This window comes from Hyla sarda, unplaced genomic scaffold (assembly GCF_029499605.1).
Source record: "Hyla sarda isolate aHylSar1 unplaced genomic scaffold, aHylSar1.hap1 scaffold_2424, whole genome shotgun sequence".
Classification (NCBI taxonomy): domain Eukaryota; kingdom Metazoa; phylum Chordata; class Amphibia; order Anura; family Hylidae; genus Hyla; species Hyla sarda.
Genome location: NW_026609110.1, coordinates 19,313 through 41,046, shown reverse-complemented (window position 1 = coordinate 41,046; position 21,734 = coordinate 19,313). Strand labels below are relative to the sequence as shown.

Sequence of the window (21,734 nt, the reverse complement as noted above, 5' to 3'; positions counted from 1 at the left end):
CAGCTTCCCGTGGGTGTTGGTTTGATACCGTTTGGGGACAGCCAAGGAGGCATCTGCAGGCAACAAAGGTAGGTGTGTGCTTGTGTGTGTGTTTCCTATGCAGATCCTAAGCCCAGTGTCACATGCAAGTAGGAGGAGTAAGAAGGGTTCCTGGCAAATCCGGGTTATGGATTGCATTTAAAAAGGCCCCGTGGGAGTGCAATGGGCCCCTGTCTTGCTGCTTAGCAATAATGGTATGGGTTTAGGTTCTGCTGTGTGTACTGGTGGTTGACTGCCCCCCAGCCCAGAGTGTGCATGGAAAATTGTCTGGCAGCCTCCCTGACAGCAAGCAGTGATAGTGCCCATGAAGGGGACCTTGTTGGGCCCGCCCCTTTCACGGTTATCGCTTCTCGGCCTTTTGGCTAAGATCAAGTGTAGTATCTGTTCTTATCAGTTTAATATCTGATACGTCCCCTATCTGGGGACCATATATTAAATGGATTTTTGAGAACAGGGGCCGATTTCGAAGCTTGCTTCCGTCGCCCTATGCATTGACCCGATATGGCAGTATCTTCGGGTACAGTGCACCACCCCCTTACAGGGTTAAAAAGAAAGATTCCTACTTTCATTGCTACCTGCTTGCTGGCTAGCCAGCTAGCCAGCCCTGTGGGCCTTGCTGCTGCTGCAGCCAAAAAACAAAAGGTGGTGCTGCTGCTGCTTCTGCTGCTTCTGCTTCTGCTTGTGTCTGGCCCCTGTTGGAGCGTCCAGGCACAGGACTTCTGCTGCTGCTGACTAAATGGCCTCCTTAATTGGATCATTTGAGTAGCCAGCACACCTGTGCAGGTAGGGCATGACATGATAGGCAGCTGCCTTGATAGCGGGTGGGTGCTGAATGTTCCTAATTGACAAAATAAGATTAATGCTTATGAAGAAATATAAAATCTCATCCCTTCCCCAATATCGCGCCACACCCCTACCCCTTAATTCCCTGGTTGAACGTGATGGACATATGTCTTTTTTCGACCGTACTAACTATGTAACTATGTAACATAACATGGGGGGGGGTCTCCTGGCTGTTCACACAGGTGTGTCATTGCTGTACATTGACCATGCATTGCTTCTGTGGTATTGCAAAGGCAAAGACAAATGCTTCCAGCCATCCATTGCACTAATGGATTGGTCATCAGCTGGCTGTCTATGTCCCGCATCAATATAGACCAAAGTACAGAGGGTTAGGCTATGCTATTGTGCACCTACCTGATGCATCAGAAGGTGCGAGGCCCTTGCTAAATTCTGTGCACAGACTTTGAGATCTATGCTTTAGACTGTATCTAAACCTGCTCCAACATGGACTGACATTCTGGCCTACTTTCAGCCGATGCGACTTGTCTGTCGCTGAACAGTCGCTTTTTATGTATTCAGCACCTATGTATAATGTTGTAAAAATGCTCTAGAAGCTAAAGTCGCAGAAATGTCACACATATTTGGCCTGCAACTTTCTGTGCGACAAATTCAGACAGGAAAAATCAGTATAAATCCTTAGAAAATTATCCCCCAGTGTCTCCATCTGCTGGCGGTATTGAATAAGCATTGCTGCACTGATGGGGTATGCATTAGACGAAAAAAAAGAAGAAAAAGAAGAATAATACGCCCAGAAAAGAGGCGAAAAGGAGAAAAACGTAAAAAAACGTGAAAAAAAAGTAAGAGGAAGAGAAGGGAAAAAAAGGTGGAAATGGGTTTAAAAGTGATTTCGGCGGAGAAATATATATATATATATATATATATATATATATATATATATATATATATGCGCACACACACACATAGATATAAACGTATTCTCCGTTGAGATATTGCAGCCGCTGCTGTGTCCAGGCCCAGGAGCCTTAGCACTGTGCTGTGATGTCACTCAATACCACTGACATCACTAGGTGTAAACAACATCTCTCCTTTGCTGTGTATGTGACTATGGAGCTGTTTGGTGATGTCGTCTATTACGGCCTTCATAGAAGCAACAGGAGATTGTTGCATCCATCTTGAACCCTCAGAACTACAGTGCTATGATGTCACTCACTTCCACAGGCCTTGCAGAGTGTAAACAACAACAACCCAGCTTTGTTGTGTATGTAACCAAAGGGATTTGTGATGTCACCTAGAACCTTCACAGCAGCGACAGCTTTATGAGGAGCATCAGCACTGCTCTGCCTGAGCAGAACCATCACCGCCATAGGTTGTCAAATAACCCGGATTTAACCCACACAGGTAAGTCCAATGGGGTGCAGGCATGTCCTCTATGCTTACAGCTTCCCGTGGGTGTTGGTTTGATACCGTTTGGGGACAGCCAAGGAGGCATCTGCAGGCAACAAAGGTAGGTGTGTGCTTGTGTGTGTGTTTCCTATGCAGATCCTAAGCCCAGTGTCACATGCAAGTAGGAGGAGTAAGAAGGGTTCCTGGCAAATCCGGGTTATGGATTGCATTTAAAAAGGCCCCGTGGGAGTGCAATGGGCCCCTGTCTTGCTGCTTAGCAATAATGGTATGGGTTTAGGTTCTGCTGTGTGTACTGGTGGTTGACTGCCCCCCAGCCCAGAGTGTGCATGGAAAATTGTCTGGCAGCCTCCCTGACAGCAAGCAGTGATAGTGCCCATGAAGGGGACCTTGTTGGGCCCGCCCCTTTCACGGTTATCGCTTCTCGGCCTTTTGGCTAAGATCAAGTGTAGTATCTGTTCTTATCAGTTTAATATCTGATACGTCCCCTATCTGGGGACCATATATTAAATGGATTTTTGAGAACGGGGGCCGATTTCGAAGCTTGCTTCCGTCGCCCTATGCATTGACCCGATATGGCAGTATCTTCGGGTACAGTGCACCACCCCCTTACAGGGTTAAAAAGAAAGATTCCTACTTTCATTGCTACCTGCTTGCTGGCTAGCCAGCTAGCCAGCCCTGTGGGCCTTGCTGCTGCTGCAGCCAAAAAACAAAAGGTGGTGCTGCTGCTTCTGCTGCTTCTGCTTCTGCTTGTGTCTGGCCCCTGTTGGAGCGTCCAGGCACAGGACTTCTGCTGCTGCTGACTAAATGGCCTCCTTAATTGGATCATTTGAGTAGCCAGCACACCTGTGCAGGTAGGGCATGACATGATAGGCAGCTGCCTTGATAGCGGGTGGGTGCTGAATGTTCCTAATTGACAAAATAAGATTAATGCTTATGAAGAAATATAAAATCTCATCCCTTCCCCAATATCGCGCCACACCCCTACCCCTTAATTCCCTGGTTGAACGTGATGGACATATGTCTTTTTTCGACCGTACTAACTATGTAACTATGTAACATAACATGGGGGGGGGGGGGGGGGGGTCTCCTGGCTGTTCACACAGGTGTGTCATTGCTGTACATTGACCATGCATTGCTTCTGTGGTATTGCAAAGGCAAAGACAAATGCTTCCAGCCATCCATTGCACTAATGGATTGGTCATCAGCTGGCTGTCTATGTCCCGCATCAATATAGACCAAAGTACAGAGGGTTAGGCTATGCTATTGTGCACCTACCTGATGCATCAGAAGGTGCGAGGCCCTTGCTAAATTCTGTGCACAGACTTTGAGATCTATGCTTTAGACTGTATCTAAACCTGCTCCAACATGGACTGACATTCTGGCCTACTTTCAGCCGATGCGACTTGTCTGTCGCTGAACAGTCGCTTTTTATGTATTCAGCACCTATGTATAATGTTGTAAAAATGCTCTAGAAGCTAAAGTCGCAGAAATGTCACACATATTTGGCCTGCAACTTTCTGTGCGACAAATTCAGACAGGAAAAATCAGTATAAATCCTTAGAAAATTATCCCCCAGTGTCTCCATCTGCTGGCGGTATTGAATAAGCATTGCTGCACTGATGGGGTATGCATTAGACGAAAAAAAAGAAGAAAAAGAAGAATAATACGCCCAGAAAAGAGGCGAAAAGGAGAAAAACGGAAAAAAACGTGAAAAAAAAGTAAGAGGAAGAGAAGGGAAAAAAAGGTGGAAATGGGTTTAAAAGTGATTTCGGCGGAGAAATATATATATATATATATATATATATATATATATATATATATATATATGCGCACACACACACATAGATATAAACGTATTCTCCGTTGAGATATTGCAGCCGCTGCTGTGTCCAGGCCCAGGAGCCTTAGCACTGTGCTGTGATGTCACTCAATACCACTGACATCACTAGGTGTAAACAACATCTCTCCTTTGCTGTGTATGTGACTATGGAGCTGTTTGGTGATGTCGTCTATTACGGCCTTCATAGAAGCAACAGGAGATTGTTGCATCCATCTTGAACCCTCAGAACTACAGTGCTATGATGTCACTCACTTCCACAGGCCTTGCAGAGTGTAAACAACAACAACCCAGCTTTGTTGTGTATGTAACCAAAGGGATTTGTGATGTCACCTAGAACCTTCACAGCAGCGACAGCTTTATGAGGAGCATCAGCACTGCTCTGCCTGAGCAGAACCATCACCGCCATAGGTTGTCAAATAACCCGGATTTAACCCACACAGGTAAGTCCAATGGGGTGCAGGCATGTCCTCTATGCTTACAGCTTCCCGTGGGTGTTGGTTTGATACCGTTTGGGGACAGCCAAGGAGGCATCTGCAGGCAACAAAGGTAGGTGTGTGCTTGTGTGTGTGTTTCCTATGCAGATCCTAAGCCCAGTGTCACATGCAAGTAGGAGGAGTAAGAAGGGTTCCTGGCAAATCCGGGTTATGGATTGCATTTAAAAAGGCCCCGTGGGAGTGCAATGGGCCCCTGTCTTGCTGCTTAGCAATAATGGTATGGGTTTAGGTTCTGCTGTGTGTACTGGTGGTTGACTGCCCCCCAGCCCAGAGTGTGCATGGAAAATTGTCTGGCAGCCTCCCTGACAGCAAGTAGTGATAGTGCCCATGAAGGGGACCTTGTTGGGCCCGCCCCTTTCACGGTTATCGCTTCTCGGCCTTTTGGCTAAGATCAAGTGTAGTATCTGTTCTTATCAGTTTAATATCTGATACGTCCCCTATCTGGGGACCATATATTAAATGGATTTTTGAGAACGGGGGCCGATTTCGAAGCTTGCTTCCGTCGCCCTATGCATTGACCCGATATGGCAGTATCTTCGGGTACAGTGCACCACCCCCTTACAGGGTTAAAAAGAAAGATTCCTACTTTCATTGCTACCTGCTTGCTGGCTAGCCAGCTAGCCAGCCCTGTGGGCCTTGCTGCTGCTGCAGCCAAAAAACAAAAGGTGGTGCTGCTGCTGCTTCTTCTGCTTCTGCTTGTGTCTGGCCCCTGTTGGAGCGTCCAGGCACAGGACTTCTGCTGCTGCTGACTAAATGGCCTCCTTAATTGGATCATTTGAGTAGCCAGCACACCTGTGCAGGTAGGGCATGACATAATAGGCAGCTGCCTTGATAGCGGGTGGGTGCTGAATGTTCCTAATTGACAAAATAAGATTAATGCTTATGAAGAAATATAAAATCTCATCCCTTCCCCAATATCGCGCCACACCCCTACCTCTTAATTCCCTGGTTGAACGTGATGGACATATGTCTTTTTTCGACCGTACTAACTATGTAACTATGTAACATAACATGGGGGGGGGGGGGGGGGGTCTCCTGGCTGTTCACACAGGTGTGTCATTGCTGTACATTGACCATGCATTGCTTCTGTGGTATTGCAAAGGCAAAGACAAATGCTTCCAGCCATCCATTGCACTAATGGATTGGTCATCAGCTGGCTGTCTATGTCCCGCATCAATATAGACCAAAGTACAGAGGGTTAGGCTATGCTATTGTGCACCTACCTGATGCATCAGAAGGTGCGAGGCCCTTGCTAAATTCTGTGCACAGACTTTGAGATCTATGCTTTAGACTGTATCTAAACCTGCTCCAACATGGACTGACATTCTGGCCTACTTTCAGCCGATGCGACTTGTCTGTCGCTGAACAGTCGCTTTTTATGTATTCAGCACCTATGTATAATGTTGTAAAAATGCTCTAGAAGCTAAAGTCGCAGAAATGTCACACATATTTGGCCTGCAACTTTCTGTGCGACAAATTCAGACAGGAAAAATCAGTATAAATCCTTAGAAAATTATCCCCCAGTGTCTCCATCTGCTGGCGGTATTGAATAAGCATTGCTGCACTGATGGGGTATGCATTAGACGAAAAAAAAGAAGAAAAAGAAGAATAATACGCCCAGAAAAGAGGCGAAAAGGAGAAAAACGTAAAAAAACGTGAAAAAAAAGTAAGAGGAAGAGAAGGGAAAAAAAGGTGGAAATGGGTTTAAAAGTGATTTCGGCGGAGAAATATATATATATATATATATATATATATATATATATATATATATGCGCACACACACACATAGATATAAACGTATTCTCCGTTGAGATATTGCAGCCGCTGCTGTGTCCAGGCCCAGGAGCCTTAGCACTGTGCTGTGATGTCACTCAATACCACTGACATCACTAGGTGTAAACAACATCTCTCCTTTGCTGTGTATGTGACTATGGAGCTGTTTGGTGATGTCGTCTATTACGGCCTTCATAGAAGCAACAGGAGATTGTTGCATCCATCTTGAACCCTCAGAACTACAGTGCTATGATGTCACTCACTTCCACAGGCCTTGCAGAGTGTAAACAACAACAACCCAGCTTTGTTGTGTATGTAACCAAAGGGATTTGTGATGTCACCTAGAACCTTCACAGCAGCGACAGCTTTATGAGGAGCATCAGCACTGCTCTGCCTGAGCAGAACCATCACCGCCATAGGTTGTCAAATAACCCGGATTTAACCCACACAGGTAAGTCCAATGGGGTGCAGGCATGTCCTCTATGCTTACAGCTTCCCGTGGGTGTTGGTTTGATACCGTTTGGGGACAGCCAAGGAGGCATCTGCAGGCAACAAAGGTAGGTGTGTGCTTGTGTGTGTGTTTCCTATGCAGATCCTAAGCCCAGTGTCACATGCAAGTAGGAGGAGTAAGAAGGGTTCCTGGCAAATCCGGGTTATGGATTGCATTTAAAAAGGCCCCGTGGGAGTGCAATGGGCCCCTGTCTTGCTGCTTAGCAATAATGGTATGGGTTTAGGTTCTGCTGTGTGTACTGGTGGTTGACTGCCCCCCAGCCCAGAGTGTGCATGGAAAATTGTCTGGCAGCCTCCCTGACAGCAAGCAGTGATAGTGCCCATGAAGGGGACCTTGTTGGGCCCGCCCCTTTCACGGTTATCGCTTCTCGGCCTTTTGGCTAAGATCAAGTGTAGTATCTGTTCTTATCAGTTTAATATCTGATACGTCCCCTATCTGGGGACCATATATTAAATGGATTTTTGAGAACGGGGGCCGATTTCGAAGCTTGCTTCCGTCGCCCTATGCATTGACCCGATATGGCAGTATCTTCGGGTACAGTGCACCACCCCCTTACAGGGTTAAAAAGAAAGATTCCTACTTTCATTGCTACCTGCTTGCTGGCTAGCCAGCTAGCCAGCCCTGTGGGCCTTGCTGCTGCTGCAGCCAAAAAACAAAAGGTGGTGCTGCTTCTGCTTCTGCTTGTGTCTGGCCCCTGTTGGAGCGTCCAGGCACAGGACTTCTGCTGCTGCTGACTAAATGGCCTCCTTAATTGGATCATTTGAGTAGCCAGCACACCTGTGCAGGTAGGGCATGACATGATAGGCAGCTGCCTTGATAGCGGGTGGGTGCTGAATGTTCCTAATTGACAAAATAAGATTAATGCTTATGAAGAAATATAAAATCTCATCCCTTCCCCAATATCGCGCCACACCCCTACCCCTTAATTCCCTGGTTGAACGTGATGGACATATGTCTTTTTTCGACCGTACTAACTATGTAACTATGTAACATAACATGGGGGGGGGGGGGGGGTCTCCTGGCTGTTCACACAGGTGTGTCATTGCTGTACATTGACCATGCATTGCTTCTGTGGTATTGCAAAGGCAAAGACAAATGCTTCCAGCCATCCATTGCACTAATGGATTGGTCATCAGCTGGCTGTCTATGTCCCGCATCAATATAGACCAAAGTACAGAGGGTTAGGCTATGCTATTGTGCACCTACCTGATGCATCAGAAGGTGCGAGGCCCTTGCTAAATTCTGTGCACAGACTTTGAGATCTATGCTTTAGACTGTATCTAAACCTGCTCCAACATGGACTGACATTCTGGCCTACTTTCAGCCGATGCGACTTGTCTGTCGCTGAACAGTCGCTTTTTATGTATTCAGCACCTATGTATAATGTTGTAAAAATGCTCTAGAAGCTAAAGTCGCAGAAATGTCACACATATTTGGCCTGCAACTTTCTGTGCGACAAATTCAGACAGGAAAAATCAGTATAAATCCTTAGAAAATTATCCCCCAGTGTCTCCATCTGCTGGCGGTATTGAATAAGCATTGCTGCACTGATGGGGTATGCATTAGACGAAAAAAAAGAAGAAAAAGAAGAATAATACGCCCAGAAAAGAGGCGAAAAGGAGAAAAACGTAAAAAAACGTGAAAAAAAAGTAAGAGGAAGAGAAGGGAAAAAAAGGTGGAAATGGGTTTAAAAGTGATTTCGGCGGAGAATATATATATATATATATATATATATATATATATATATATATATATGCGCACACACACACATAGATATAAACGTATTCTCCGTTGAGATATTGCAGCCGCTGCTGTGTCCAGGCCCAGGAGCCTTAGCACTGTGCTGTGATGTCACTCAATACCACTGACATCACTAGGTGTAAACAACATCTCTCCTTTGCTGTGTATGTGACTATGGAGCTGTTTGGTGATGTCGTCTATTACGGCCTTCATAGAAGCAACAGGAGATTGTTGCATCCATCTTGAACCCTCAGAACTACAGTGCTATGATGTCACTCACTTCCACAGGCCTTGCAGAGTGTAAACAACAACAACCCAGCTTTGTTGTGTATGTAACCAAAGGGATTTGTGATGTCACCTAGAACCTTCACAGCAGCGACAGCTTTATGAGGAGCATCAGCACTGCTCTGCCTGAGCAGAACCATCACCGCCATAGGTTGTCAAATAACCCGGATTTAACCCACACAGGTAAGTCCAATGGGGTGCAGGCATGTCCTCTATGCTTACAGCTTCCCGTGGGTGTTGGTTTGATACCGTTTGGGGACAGCCAAGGAGGCATCTGCAGGCAACAAAGGTAGGTGTGTGCTTGTGTGTGTGTTTCCTATGCAGATCCTAAGCCCAGTGTCACATGCAAGTAGGAGGAGTAAGAAGGGTTCCTGGCAAATCCGGGTTATGGATTGCATTTAAAAAGGCCCCGTGGGAGTGCAATGGGCCCCTGTCTTGCTGCTTAGCAATAATGGTATGGGTTTAGGTTCTGCTGTGTGTACTGGTGGTTGACTGCCCCCCAGCCCAGAGTGTGCATGGAAAATTGTCTGGCAGCCTCCCTGACAGCAAGCAGTGATAGTGCCCATGAAGGGGACCTTGTTGGGCCCGCCCCTTTCACGGTTATCGCTTCTCGGCCTTTTGGCTAAGATCAAGTGTAGTATCTGTTCTTATCAGTTTAATATCTGATACGTCCCCTATCTGGGGACCATATATTAAATGGATTTTTGAGAACGGGGGCCGATTTCGAAGCTTGCTTCCGTCGCCCTATGCATTGACCCGATATGGCAGTATCTTCGGGTACAGTGCACCACCCCCTTACAGGGTTAAAAAGAAAGATTCCTACTTTCATTGCTACCTGCTTGCTGGCTAGCCAGCTAGCCAGCCCTGTGGGCCTTGCTGCTGCTGCAGCCAAAAAACAAAAGGTGGTGCTGCTGCTGCTTCTGCTGCTTCTGCTTCTGCTTGTGTCTGGCCCCTGTTGGAGCGTCCAGGCACAGGACTTCTGCTGCTGCTGACTAAATGGCCTCCTTAATTGGATCATTTGAGTAGCCAGCACACCTGTGCAGGTAGGGCATGACATGATAGGCAGCTGCCTTGATAGCGGGTGGGTGCTGAATGTTCCTAATTGACAAAATAAGATTAATGCTTATGAAGAAATATAAAATCTCATCCCTTCCCCAATATCGCGCCACACCCCTACCCCTTAATTCCCTGGTTGAACGTGATGGACATATGTCTTTTTTCGACCGTACTAACTATGTAACTATGTAACATAACATGGGGGGGGGGGGGGTCTCCTGGCTGTTCACACAGGTGTGTCATTGCTGTACATTGACCATGCATTGCTTCTGTGGTATTGCAAAGGCAAAGACAAATGCTTCCAGCCATCCATTGCACTAATGGATTGGTCATCAGCTGGCTGTCTATGTCCCGCATCAATATAGACCAAAGTACAGAGGGTTAGGCTATGCTATTGTGCACCTACCTGATGCATCAGAAGGTGCGAGGCCCTTGCTAAATTCTGTGCACAGACTTTGAGATCTATGCTTTAGACTGTATCTAAACCTGCTCCAACATGGACTGACATTCTGGCCTACTTTCAGCCGATGCGACTTGTCTGTCGCTGAACAGTCGCTTTTTATGTATTCAGCACCTATGTATAATGTTGTAAAAATGCTCTAGAAGCTAAAGTCGCAGAAATGTCACACATATTTGGCCTGCAACTTTCTGTGCGACAAATTCAGACAGGAAAAATCAGTATAAATCCTTAGAAAATTATCCCCCAGTGTCTCCATCTGCTGGCGGTATTGAATAAGCATTGCTGCACTGATGGGGTATGCATTAGACGAAAAAAAAGAAGAAAAAGAAGAATAATACGCCCAGAAAAGAGGCGAAAAGGAGAAAAACGTAAAAAAACGTGAAAAAAAAGTAAGAGGAAGAGAAGGGAAAAAAAGGTGGAAATGGGTTTAAAAGTGATTTCGGCGGAGAAATATATATATATATATATATATATATATATATATATATATATATATATGCGCACACACACACATAGATATAAACGTATTCTCCGTTGAGATATTGCAGCCGCTGCTGTGTCCAGGCCCAGGAGCCTTAGCACTGTGCTGTGATGTCACTCAATACCACTGACATCACTAGGTGTAAACAACATCTCTCCTTTGCTGTGTATGTGACTATGGAGCTGTTTGGTGATGTCGTCTATTACGGCCTTCATAGAAGCAACAGGAGATTGTTGCATCCATCTTGAACCCTCAGAACTACAGTGCTATGATGTCACTCACTTCCACAGGCCTTGCAGAGTGTAAACAACAACAACCCAGCTTTGTTGTGTATGTAACCAAAGGGATTTGTGATGTCACCTAGAACCTTCACAGCAGCGACAGCTTTATGAGGAGCATCAGCACTGCTCTGCCTGAGCAGAACCATCACCGCCATAGGTTGTCAAATAACCCGGATTTAACCCACACAGGTAAGTCCAATGGGGTGCAGGCATGTCCTCTATGCTTACAGCTTCCCGTGGGTGTTGGTTTGATACCGTTTGGGGACAGCCAAGGAGGCATCTGCAGGCAACAAAGGTAGGTGTGTGCTTGTGTGTGTGTTTCCTATGCAGATCCTAAGCCCAGTGTCACATGCAAGTAGGAGGAGTAAGAAGGGTTCCTGGCAAATCCGGGTTATGGATTGCATTTAAAAAGGCCCCGTGGGAGTGCAATGGGCCCCTGTCTTGCTGCTTAGCAATAATGGTATGGGTTTAGGTTCTGCTGTGTGTACTGGTGGTTGACTGCCCCCCAGCCCAGAGTGTGCATGGAAAATTGTCTGGCAGCCTCCCTGACAGCAAGCAGTGATAGTGCCCATGAAGGGGACCTTGTTGGGCCCGCCCCTTTCACGGTTATCGCTTCTCGGCCTTTTGGCTAAGATCAAGTGTAGTATCTGTTCTTATCAGTTTAATATCTGATACGTCCCCTATCTGGGGACCATATATTAAATGGATTTTTGAGAACGGGGGCCGATTTCGAAGCTTGCTTCCGTCGCCCTATGCATTGACCCGATATGGCAGTATCTTCGGGTACAGTGCACCACCCCCTTACAGGGTTAAAAAGAAAGATTCCTACTTTCATTGCTACCTGCTTGCTGGCTAGCCAGCTAGCCAGCCCTGTGGGCCTTGCTGCTGCTGCAGCCAAAAAACAAAAGGTGGTGCTGCTGCTGCTTCTGCTGCTTCTGCTTCTGCTTGTGTCTGGCCCCTGTTGGAGCGTCCAGGCACAGGACTTCTGCTGCTGCTGACTAAATGGCCTCCTTAATTGGATCATTTGAGTAGCCAGCACACCTGTGCAGGTAGGGCATGACATGATAGGCAGCTGCCTTGATAGCGGGTGGGTGCTGAATGTTCCTAATTGACAAAATAAGATTAATGCTTATGAAGAAATATAAAATCTCATCCCTTCCCCAATATCGCGCCACACCCCTACCCCTTAATTCCCTGGTTGAACGTGATGGACATATGTCTTTTTTCGACCGTACTAACTATGTAACTATGTAACATAACATGGGGGGGGGGGGGGGTCTCCTGGCTGTTCACACAGGTGTGTCATTGCTGTACATTGACCATGCATTGCTTCTGTGGTATTGCAAAGGCAAAGACAAATGCTTCCAGCCATCCATTGCACTAATGGATTGGTCATCAGCTGGCTGTCTATGTCCCGCATCAATATAGACCAAAGTACAGAGGGTTAGGCTATGCTATTGTGCACCTACCTGATGCATCAGAAGGTGCGAGGCCCTTGCTAAATTCTGTGCACAGACTTTGAGATCTATGCTTTAGACTGTATCTAAACCTGCTCCAACATGGACTGACATTCTGGCCTACTTTCAGCCGATGCGACTTGTCTGTCGCTGAACAGTCGCTTTTTATGTATTCAGCACCTATGTATAATGTTGTAAAAATGCTCTAGAAGCTAAAGTCGCAGAAATGTCACACATATTTGGCCTGCAACTTTCTGTGCGACAAATTCAGACAGGAAAAATCAGTATAAATCCTTAGAAAATTATCCCCCAGTGTCTCCATCTGCTGGCGGTATTGAATAAGCATTGCTGCACTGATGGGGTATGCATTAGACGAAAAAAAAGAAGAAAAAGAAGAATAATACGCCCAGAAAAGAGGCGAAAAGGAGAAAAACGTAAAAAAACGTGAAAAAAAAGTAAGAGGAAGAGAAGGGAAAAAAAGGTGGAAATGGGTTTAAAAGTGATTTCGGCGGAGAAATATATATATATATATATATATATATATATATATATATATATATATGCGCACACACACACATAGATATAAACGTATTCTCCGTTGAGATATTGCAGCCGCTGCTGTGTCCAGGCCCAGGAGCCTTAGCACTGTGCTGTGATGTCACTCAATACCACTGACATCACTAGGTGTAAACAACATCTCTCCTTTGCTGTGTATGTGACTATGGAGCTGTTTGGTGATGTCGTCTATTACGGCCTTCATAGAAGCAACAGGAGATTGTTGCATCCATCTTGAACCCTCAGAACTACAGTGCTATGATGTCACTCACTTCCACAGGCCTTGCAGAGTGTAAACAACAACAAGTGTAAACAACAACAACCCAGCTTTGTTGTGTATGTAACCAAAGGGATTTGTGATGTCACCTAGAACCTTCACAGCAGCGACAGCTTTATGAGGAGCATCAGCACTGCTCTGCCTGAGCAGAACCATCACCGCCATAGGTTGTCAAATAACCCGGATTTAACCCACACAGGTAAGTCCAATGGGGTGCAGGCATGTCCTCTATGCTTACAGCTTCCCGTGGGTGTTGGTTTGATACCGTTTGGGGACAGCCAAGGAGGCATCTGCAGGCAACAAAGGTAGGTGTGTGCTTGTGTGTGTGTTTCCTATGCAGATCCTAAGCCCAGTGTCACATGCAAGTAGGAGGAGTAAGAAGGGTTCCTGGCAAATCCGGGTTATGGATTGCATTTAAAAAGGCCCCGTGGGAGTGCAATGGGCCCCTGTCTTGCTGCTTAGCAATAATGGTATGGGTTTAGGTTCTGCTGTGTGTACTGGTGGTTGACTGCCCCCCAGCCCAGAGTGTGCATGGAAAATTGTCTGGCAGCCTCCCTGACAGCAAGCAGTGATAGTGCCCATGAAGGGGACCTTGTTGGGCCCGCCCCTTTCACGGTTATCGCTTCTCGGCCTTTTGGCTAAGATCAAGTGTAGTATCTGTTCTTATCAGTTTAATATCTGATACGTCCCCTATCTGGGGACCATATATTAAATGGATTTTTGAGAACGGGGGCCGATTTCGAAGCTTGCTTCCGTCGCCCTATGCATTGACCCGATATGGCAGTATCTTCGGGTACAGTGCACCACCCCCTTACAGGGTTAAAAAGAAAGATTCCTACTTTCATTGCTACCTGCTTGCTGGCTAGCCAGCTAGCCAGCCCTGTGGGCCTTGCTGCTGCTGCAGCCAAAAAACAAAAGGTGGTGCTGCTGCTGCTTCTGCTGCTTCTGCTTCTGCTTGTGTCTGGCCCCTGTTGGAGCGTCCAGGCACAGGACTTCTGCTGCTGCTGACTAAATGGCCTCCTTAATTGGATCATTTGAGTAGCCAGCACACCTGTGCAGGTAGGGCATGACATGATAGGCAGCTGCCTTGATAGCGGGTGGGTGCTGAATGTTCCTAATTGACAAAATAAGATTAATGCTTATGAAGAAATATAAAATCTCATCCCTTCCCCAATATCGCGCCACACCCCTACCCCTTAATTCCCTGGTTGAACGTGATGGACATATGTCTTTTTTCGACCGTACTAACTATGTAACTATGTAACATAACATGGGGGGGGGGGGGGGTCTCCTGGCTGTTCACACAGGTGTGTCATTGCTGTACATTGACCATGCATTGCTTCTGTGGTATTGCAAAGGCAAAGACAAATGCTTCCAGCCATCCATTGCACTAATGGATTGGTCATCAGCTGGCTGTCTATGTCCCGCATCAATATAGACCAAAGTACAGAGGGTTAGGCTATGCTATTGTGCACCTACCTGATGCATCAGAAGGTGCGAGGCCCTTGCTAAATTCTGTGCACAGACTTTGAGATCTATGCTTTAGACTGTATCTAAACCTGCTCCAACATGGACTGACATTCTGGCCTACTTTCAGCCGATGCGACTTGTCTGTCGCTGAACAGTCGCTTTTTATGTATTCAGCACCTATGTATAATGTTGTAAAAATGCTCTAGAAGCTAAAGTCGCAGAAATGTCACACATATTTGGCCTGCAACTTTCTGTGCGACAAATTCAGACAGGAAAAATCAGTATAAATCCTTAGAAAATTATCCCCCAGTGTCTCCATCTGCTGGCGGTATTGAATAAGCATTGCTGCACTGATGGGGTATGCATTAGACGAAAAAAAAGAAGAAAAAGAAGAATAATACGCCCAGAAAAGAGGCGAAAAGGAGAAAAACGTAAAAAAACGTGAAAAAAAAGTAAGAGGAAGAGAAGGGAAAAAAAGGTGGAAATGGGTTTAAAAGTGATTTCGGCGGAGAAATATATATATATATATATATACTATATATATATATATATATATATGCGCACACACACACATAGATATAAACGTATTCTCCGTTGAGATATTGCAGCCGCTGCTGTGTCCAGGCCCAGGAGCCTTAGCACTGTGCTGTGATGTCACTCAATACCACTGACATCACTAGGTGTAAACAACATCTCTCCTTTGCTGTGTATGTGACTATGGAGCTGTTTGGTGATGTCGTCTATTACGGCCTTCATAGAAGCAACAGGAGATTGTTGCATCCATCTTGAACCCTCAGAACTACAGTGCTATGATGTCACTCACTTCCACAGGCCTTGCAGAGTGTAAACAACAACAACCCAGCTTTGTTGTGTATGTAACCAAAGGGATTTGTGATGTCACCTAGAACCTTCACAGCAGCGACAGCTTTATGAGGAGCATCAGCACTGCTCTGCCTGAGCAGAACCATCACCGCCATAGGTTGTCAAATAACCCGGATTTAACCCACACAGGTAAGTCCAATGGGGTGCAGGCATGTCCTCTATGCTTACAGCTTCCCGTGGGTGTTGGTTTGATACCGTTTGGGGACAGCCAAGGAGGCATCTGCAGGCAACAAAGGTAGGTGTGTGCTTGTGTGTGTGTTTCCTATGCAGATCCTAAGCCCAGTGTCACATGCAAGTAGGAGGAGTAAGAAGGGTTCCTGGCAAATCCGGGTTATGGATTGCATTTAAAAAGGCCCCGTGGGAGTGCAATGGGCCCCTGTCTTGCTGCTTAGCAATAATGGTATGGGTTTAGGTTCTGCTGTGTGTACTGGTGGTTGACTGCCCCCCAGCCCAGAGTGTGCATGGAAAATTGTCTGGCAGCCTCCCTGACAGCAAGCAGTGATAGTGCCCATGAAGGGGACCTTGTTGGGCCCGCCCCTTTCACGGTTATCGCTTCTCGGCCTTTTGGCTAAGATCAAGTGTAGTATCTGTTCTTATCAGTTTAATATCTGATACGTCCCCTATCTGGGGACCATATATTAAATGGATTTTTGAGAACGGGGGCCGATTTCGAAGCTTGCTTCCGTCGCCCTATGCATTGACCCGATATGGCAGTATCTTCGGGTACAGTGCACCACCCCCTTACAGGGTTAAAAAGAAAGATTCCTACTTTCATTGCTACCTGCTTGCTGGCTAGCCAGCTAGCCAGCCCTGTGGGCCTTGCTGCTGCTGCAGCCAAAAAACAAAAGGTGGTGCTGCTGCTGCTTCTGCTGCTTCTGCTTCTGCTTGTGTCTGGCCCCTGTTGGAGCGTCCAGGCACAGGACTTCTGCTGCTGCTGACTAAATGGCCTCCTTAATTGGATCATTTGAGTAGCCAGCACACCTGTGCAGGTAGGGCATGACATGATAGGCAGCTGCCTTGATAGCGGGTGGGTGCTGAATGTTCCTAATTGACAAAATAAGATTAATGCTTATGAAGAAATATAAAATCTCATCCCTTCCCCAATATCGCGCCACACCCCTACCCCTTAATTCCCTGGTTGAACGTGATGGACATATGTCTTTTTTCGACCGTACTAACTATGTAACTATGTAACATAACATGGGGGGGGGGGGGGTCTCCTGGCTGTTCACACAGGTGTGTCATTGCTGTACATTGACCATGCATTGCTTCTGTGGTATTGCAAAGGCAAAGACAAATGCTTCCAGCCATCCATTGCACTAATGGATTGGTCATCAGCTGGCTGTCTATGTCCCGCATCAATATAGACCAAAGTACAGAGGGTTAGGCTATGCTATTGTGCACCTACCTGATGCATCAGAAGGTGCGAGGCCCTTGCTAAATTCTGTGCACAGACTTTGAGATCTATGCTTTAGACTGTATCTAAACCTGCTCCAACATGGACTGACATTCTGGCCTACTTTCAGCCGATGCGACTTGTCTGTCGCTGAACAGTCGCTTTTTATGTATTCAGCACCTATGTATAATGTTGTAAAAATGCTCTAGAAGCTAAAGTCGCAGAAATGTCACACATATTTGGCCTGCAACTTTCTGTGCGACAAATTCAGACAGGAAAAATCAGTATAAATCCTTAGAAAATTATCCCCCAGTGTCTCCATCTGCTGGCGGTATTGAATAAGCATTGCTGCACTGATGGGGTATGCATTAGACGAAAAAAAAGAAGAAAAAGAAGAATAATACGCCCAGAAAAGAGGCGAAAAGGAGAAAAACGTAAAAAAACGTGAAAAAAAAGTAAGAGGAAGAGAAGGGAAAAAAAGGTGGAAATGGGTTTAAAAGTGATTTCGGCGGAGATATATATATATATATATATATATATATATATATATATATATATATGCGCACACACACACATAGATATAAACGTATTCTCCGTTGAGATATTGCAGCCGCTGCTGTGTCCAGGCCCAGGAGCCTTAGCACTGTGCTGTGATGTCACTCAATACCACTGACATCACTAGGTGTAAACAACATCTCTCCTTTGCTGTGTATGTGACTATGGAGCTGTTTGGTGATGTCGTCTATTACGGCCTTCATAGAAGCAACAGGAGATTGTTGCATCCATCTTGAACCCTCAGAACTACAGTGCTATGATGTCACTCACTTCCACAGGCCTTGCAGAGTGTAAACAACAACAACCCAGCTTTGTTGTGTATGTAACCAAAGGGATTTGTGATGTCACCTAGAACCTTCACAGCAGCGACAGCTTTATGAGGAGCATCAGCACTGCTCTGCCTGAGCAGAACCATCACCGCCATAGGTTGTCAAATAACCCGGATTTAACCCACACAGGTAAGTCCAATGGGGTGCAGGCATGTCCTCTATGCTTACAGCTTCCCGTGGGTGTTGGTTTGATACCGTTTGGGGACAGCCAAGGAGGCATCTGCAGGCAACAAAGGTAGGTGTGTGCTTGTGTGTGTGTTTCCTATGCAGATCCTAAGCCCAGTGTCACATGCAAGTAGGAGGAGTAAGAAGGGTTCCTGGCAAATCCGGGTTATGGATTGCATTTAAAAAGGCCCCGTGGGAGTGCAATGGGCCCCTGTCTTGCTGCTTAGCAATAATGGTATGGGTTTAGGTTCTGCTGTGTGTACTGGTGGTTGACTGCCCCCCAGCCCAGAGTGTGCATGGAAAATTGTCTGGCAGCCTCCCTGACAGCAAGCAGTGATAGTGCCCATGAAGGGGACCTTGTTGGGCCCGCCCCTTTCACGGTTATCGCTTCTCGGCCTTTTGGCTAAGATCAAGTGTAGTATCTGTTCTTATCAGTTTAATATCTGATACGTCCCCTATCTGGGGACCATATATTAAATGGATTTTTGAGAACGGGGGCCGATTTCGAAGCTTGCTTCCGTCGCCCTATGCATTGACCCGATATGGCAGTATCTTCGGGTACAGTGCACCACCCCCTTACAGGGTTAAAAAGAAAGATTCCTACTTTCATTGCTACCTGCTTGCTGGCTAGCCAGCTAGCCAGCCCTGTGGGCCTTGCTGCTGCTGCAGCCAAAAAACAAAAGGTGGTGCTGCTGCTGCTTCTGCTGCTTCTGCTTCTGCTTGTGTCTGGCCCCTGTTGGAGCGTCCAGGCACAGGACTTCTGCTGCTGCTGACTAAATGGCCTCCTTAATTGGATCATTTGAGTAGCCAGCACACCTGTGCAGGTAGGGCATGACATGATAGGCAGCTGCCTTGATAGCGGGTGGGTGCTGAATGTTCCTAATTGACAAAATAAGATTAATGCTTATGAAGAAATATAAAATCTCATCCCTTCCCCAATATCGCGCCACACCCCTACCCCTTAATTCCCTGGTTGAACGTGATGGACATATGTCTTTTTTCGACCGTACTAACTATGTAACTATGTAACATAACATGGGGGGGGGGGGGGGGGGGTCTCCTGGCTGTTCACACAGGTGTGTCATTGCTGTACATTGACCATGCATTGCTTCTGTGGTATTGCAAAGGCAAAGACAAATGCTTCCAGCCATCCATTGCACTAATGGATTGGTCATCAGCTGGCTGTCTATGTCCCGCATCAATATAGACCAAAGTACAGAGGGTTAGGCTATGCTATTGTGCACCTACCTGATGCATCAGAAGGTGCGAGGCCCTTGCTAAATTCTGTGCACAGACTTTGAGATCTATGCTTTAGACTGTATCTAAACCTGCTCCAACATGGACTGACATTCTGGCCTACTTTCAGCCGATGCGACTTGTCTGTCGCTGAACAGTCGCTTTTTATGTATTCAGCACCTATGTATAATGTTGTAAAAATGCTCTAGAAGCTAAAGTCGCAGAAATGTCACACATATTTGGCCTGCAACTTTCTGTGCGACAAATTCAGACAGGAAAAATCAGTATAAATCCTTAGAAAATTATCCCCCAGTGTCTCCATCTGCTGGCGGTATTGAATAAGCATTGCTGCACTGATGGGGTATGCATTAGACGAAAAAAAAGAAGAAAAAGAAGAATAATACGCCCAGAAAAGAGGCGAAAAGGAGAAAAACGTAAAAAAACGTGAAAAAAAAGTAAGAGGAAGAGAAGGGAAAAAAAGGTGGAAATGGGTTTAAAAGTGATTTCGGCGGAGAAATATATATATATATATATATATATATATATATTATATATATATGCGCACACACACACATAGATATAAACGTATTCTCCGTTGAGATATTGCAGCCGCTGCTGTGTCCAGGCCCAGGAGCCTTAGCACTGTGCTGTGATGTCACTCAATACCACTGACATCACTAGGTGTAAACAACATCTCTCCTTTGCTGTGTATGTGACTATGGAGCTGTTTGGTGATGTCGTCTATTACGGCCTTCATAGAAGCAACAGGAGATTGTTGCATCCATCTTGAACCCTCAGAACTACAGTGCTATGATGTCACTCACTTCCACAGGCCTTGCAGAGTGTAAACAACAACAACCCAGCTTTGTTGTGTATGTAACCAAAGGGATTTGTGATGTCACCTTGAACCTTCACAGCAGCGACAGCTTTATGAGGAGCATCAGCACTGCTCTGCCTGAGCAGAACCATCACCGCCATAGGTTGTCAAATAACCCGGATTTAACCCACACAGGTAAGTCCAATGGGGTGCAGGCATGTCCTCTATGCTTACAGCTTCCCGTGGGTGTTGGTTTGATACCGTTTGGGGACAGCCAAGGAGGCATCTGCAGGCAACAAAGGTAGGTGTGTGCTTGTGTGTGTGTTTCCTATGCAGATCCTAAGCCCAGTGTCACATGCAAGTAGGAGGAGTAAGAAGGGTTCCTGGCAAATCCGGGTTATGGATTGCATTTAAAAAGGCCCCGTGGGAGTGCAATGGGCCCCTGTCTTGCTGCTTAGCAATAATGGTATGGGTTTAGGTTCTGCTGTGTGTACTGGTGGTTGACTGCCCCCAGCCCAGAGTGTGCATGGGAAAATTGTCTGGCAGCCTCCCTGACAGCAAGCAGTGATAGTGCCATGAAGGGGACCTTGTTGGGCCCGCCCCTTTCACGGTTATCGCTTCTCGGCCTTGGCTAAGATCAAGTGTAGTATCTGTTCTTATCAGTTTAATATCTGATACGTCCCCTATCTGGGGACCATATATTAAATGGATTTTTGAGAACGGGGGCCGATTTCGAAGCTTGCTTCCGTCGCCCTATGCATTGACCCGATATGGCAGTATCTTCGGGTACAGTGCACCACCCCCTTACAGGGTTAAAAAGAAAGATTCCTACTTTCATTGCTACCTGCTTGCTGGCTAGCCAGCTAGCCAGCCCTGTGGGCCTTGCTGCTGCTGCAGCCAAAAAACAAAAGGTGGTGCTGCTGCTGCTTCTGCTGCTTCTGCTTCTGCTTGTGTCTGGCCCCTGTTGGAGCGTCCAGGCACAGGACTTCTGCTGCTGCTGACTAAATGGCCTCCTTAATTGGATCATTTGAGTAGCCAGCACACCTGTGCAGGTAGGGCATGACATGATAGGCAGCTGCCTTGATAGCGGGTGGGTGCTGAATGTTCCTAATTGACAAAATAAGATTAATGCTTATGAATGAAATATAAAATCTCATCCCTTCCCCAATATCGCGCCACACCCCTACCCCTTAATTCCCTGGTTGAACGTGATGGACATATGTCTTTTTTCGACCGTACTAACTATGTAACTATGTAACATAACATGGGGGGGGGGGGGGGGGGGTCTCCTGGCTGTTCACACAGGTGTGTCATTGCTGTACATTGACCATGCATTGCTTCTGTGGTATTGCAAAGGCAAAGACAAATGCTTCCAGCCATCCATTGCACTAATGGATTGGTCATCAGCTGGCTGTCTATGTCCCGCA

General features: G+C 46.4%; 10 non-coding genes across 10 annotated transcripts; all 10 read left to right on the top strand.

Moving 5' to 3' along the window:
* Nucleotides 1-381: 381 nt before the first annotated feature.
* LOC130323053 (U2 spliceosomal RNA) lies at nucleotides 382-572 on the top strand. Its single transcript, XR_008868436.1, has one exon. It is a non-coding gene; the product is annotated as a U2 spliceosomal RNA (small nuclear RNA).
* Nucleotides 573-2,660: 2,088 nt separating this feature from the next.
* Nucleotides 2,661-2,851, top strand: LOC130323063 (U2 spliceosomal RNA). Its single transcript, XR_008868445.1, has one exon. It is a non-coding gene; the product is annotated as a U2 spliceosomal RNA (small nuclear RNA).
* Nucleotides 2,852-4,946: 2,095 nt separating this feature from the next.
* LOC130323062 (U2 spliceosomal RNA) lies at nucleotides 4,947-5,137 on the top strand. The gene has a single exon (XR_008868444.1). It is a non-coding gene; the product is annotated as a U2 spliceosomal RNA (small nuclear RNA).
* Nucleotides 5,138-7,224: 2,087 nt separating this feature from the next.
* Nucleotides 7,225-7,415, top strand: LOC130323061 (U2 spliceosomal RNA). Its single transcript, XR_008868443.1, has one exon. It is a non-coding gene; the product is annotated as a U2 spliceosomal RNA (small nuclear RNA).
* A 2,077-nt stretch (nucleotides 7,416-9,492) lies between these two features.
* On the top strand, nucleotides 9,493-9,683 carry LOC130323060 (U2 spliceosomal RNA). The gene has a single exon (XR_008868442.1). It is a non-coding gene; the product is annotated as a U2 spliceosomal RNA (small nuclear RNA).
* A 2,093-nt stretch (nucleotides 9,684-11,776) lies between these two features.
* Nucleotides 11,777-11,967, top strand: LOC130323058 (U2 spliceosomal RNA). The gene has a single exon (XR_008868441.1). It is a non-coding gene; the product is annotated as a U2 spliceosomal RNA (small nuclear RNA).
* A 2,108-nt stretch (nucleotides 11,968-14,075) lies between these two features.
* On the top strand, nucleotides 14,076-14,266 carry LOC130323057 (U2 spliceosomal RNA). Its single transcript, XR_008868440.1, has one exon. It is a non-coding gene; the product is annotated as a U2 spliceosomal RNA (small nuclear RNA).
* A 2,091-nt stretch (nucleotides 14,267-16,357) lies between these two features.
* Nucleotides 16,358-16,548, top strand: LOC130323056 (U2 spliceosomal RNA). Its single transcript, XR_008868439.1, has one exon. It is a non-coding gene; the product is annotated as a U2 spliceosomal RNA (small nuclear RNA).
* A 2,089-nt stretch (nucleotides 16,549-18,637) lies between these two features.
* LOC130323055 (U2 spliceosomal RNA) lies at nucleotides 18,638-18,828 on the top strand. Its single transcript, XR_008868438.1, has one exon. It is a non-coding gene; the product is annotated as a U2 spliceosomal RNA (small nuclear RNA).
* A 2,092-nt stretch (nucleotides 18,829-20,920) lies between these two features.
* LOC130323064 (U2 spliceosomal RNA) lies at nucleotides 20,921-21,109 on the top strand. The gene has a single exon (XR_008868446.1). It is a non-coding gene; the product is annotated as a U2 spliceosomal RNA (small nuclear RNA).
* Nucleotides 21,110-21,734: the final 625 nt, after the last annotated feature.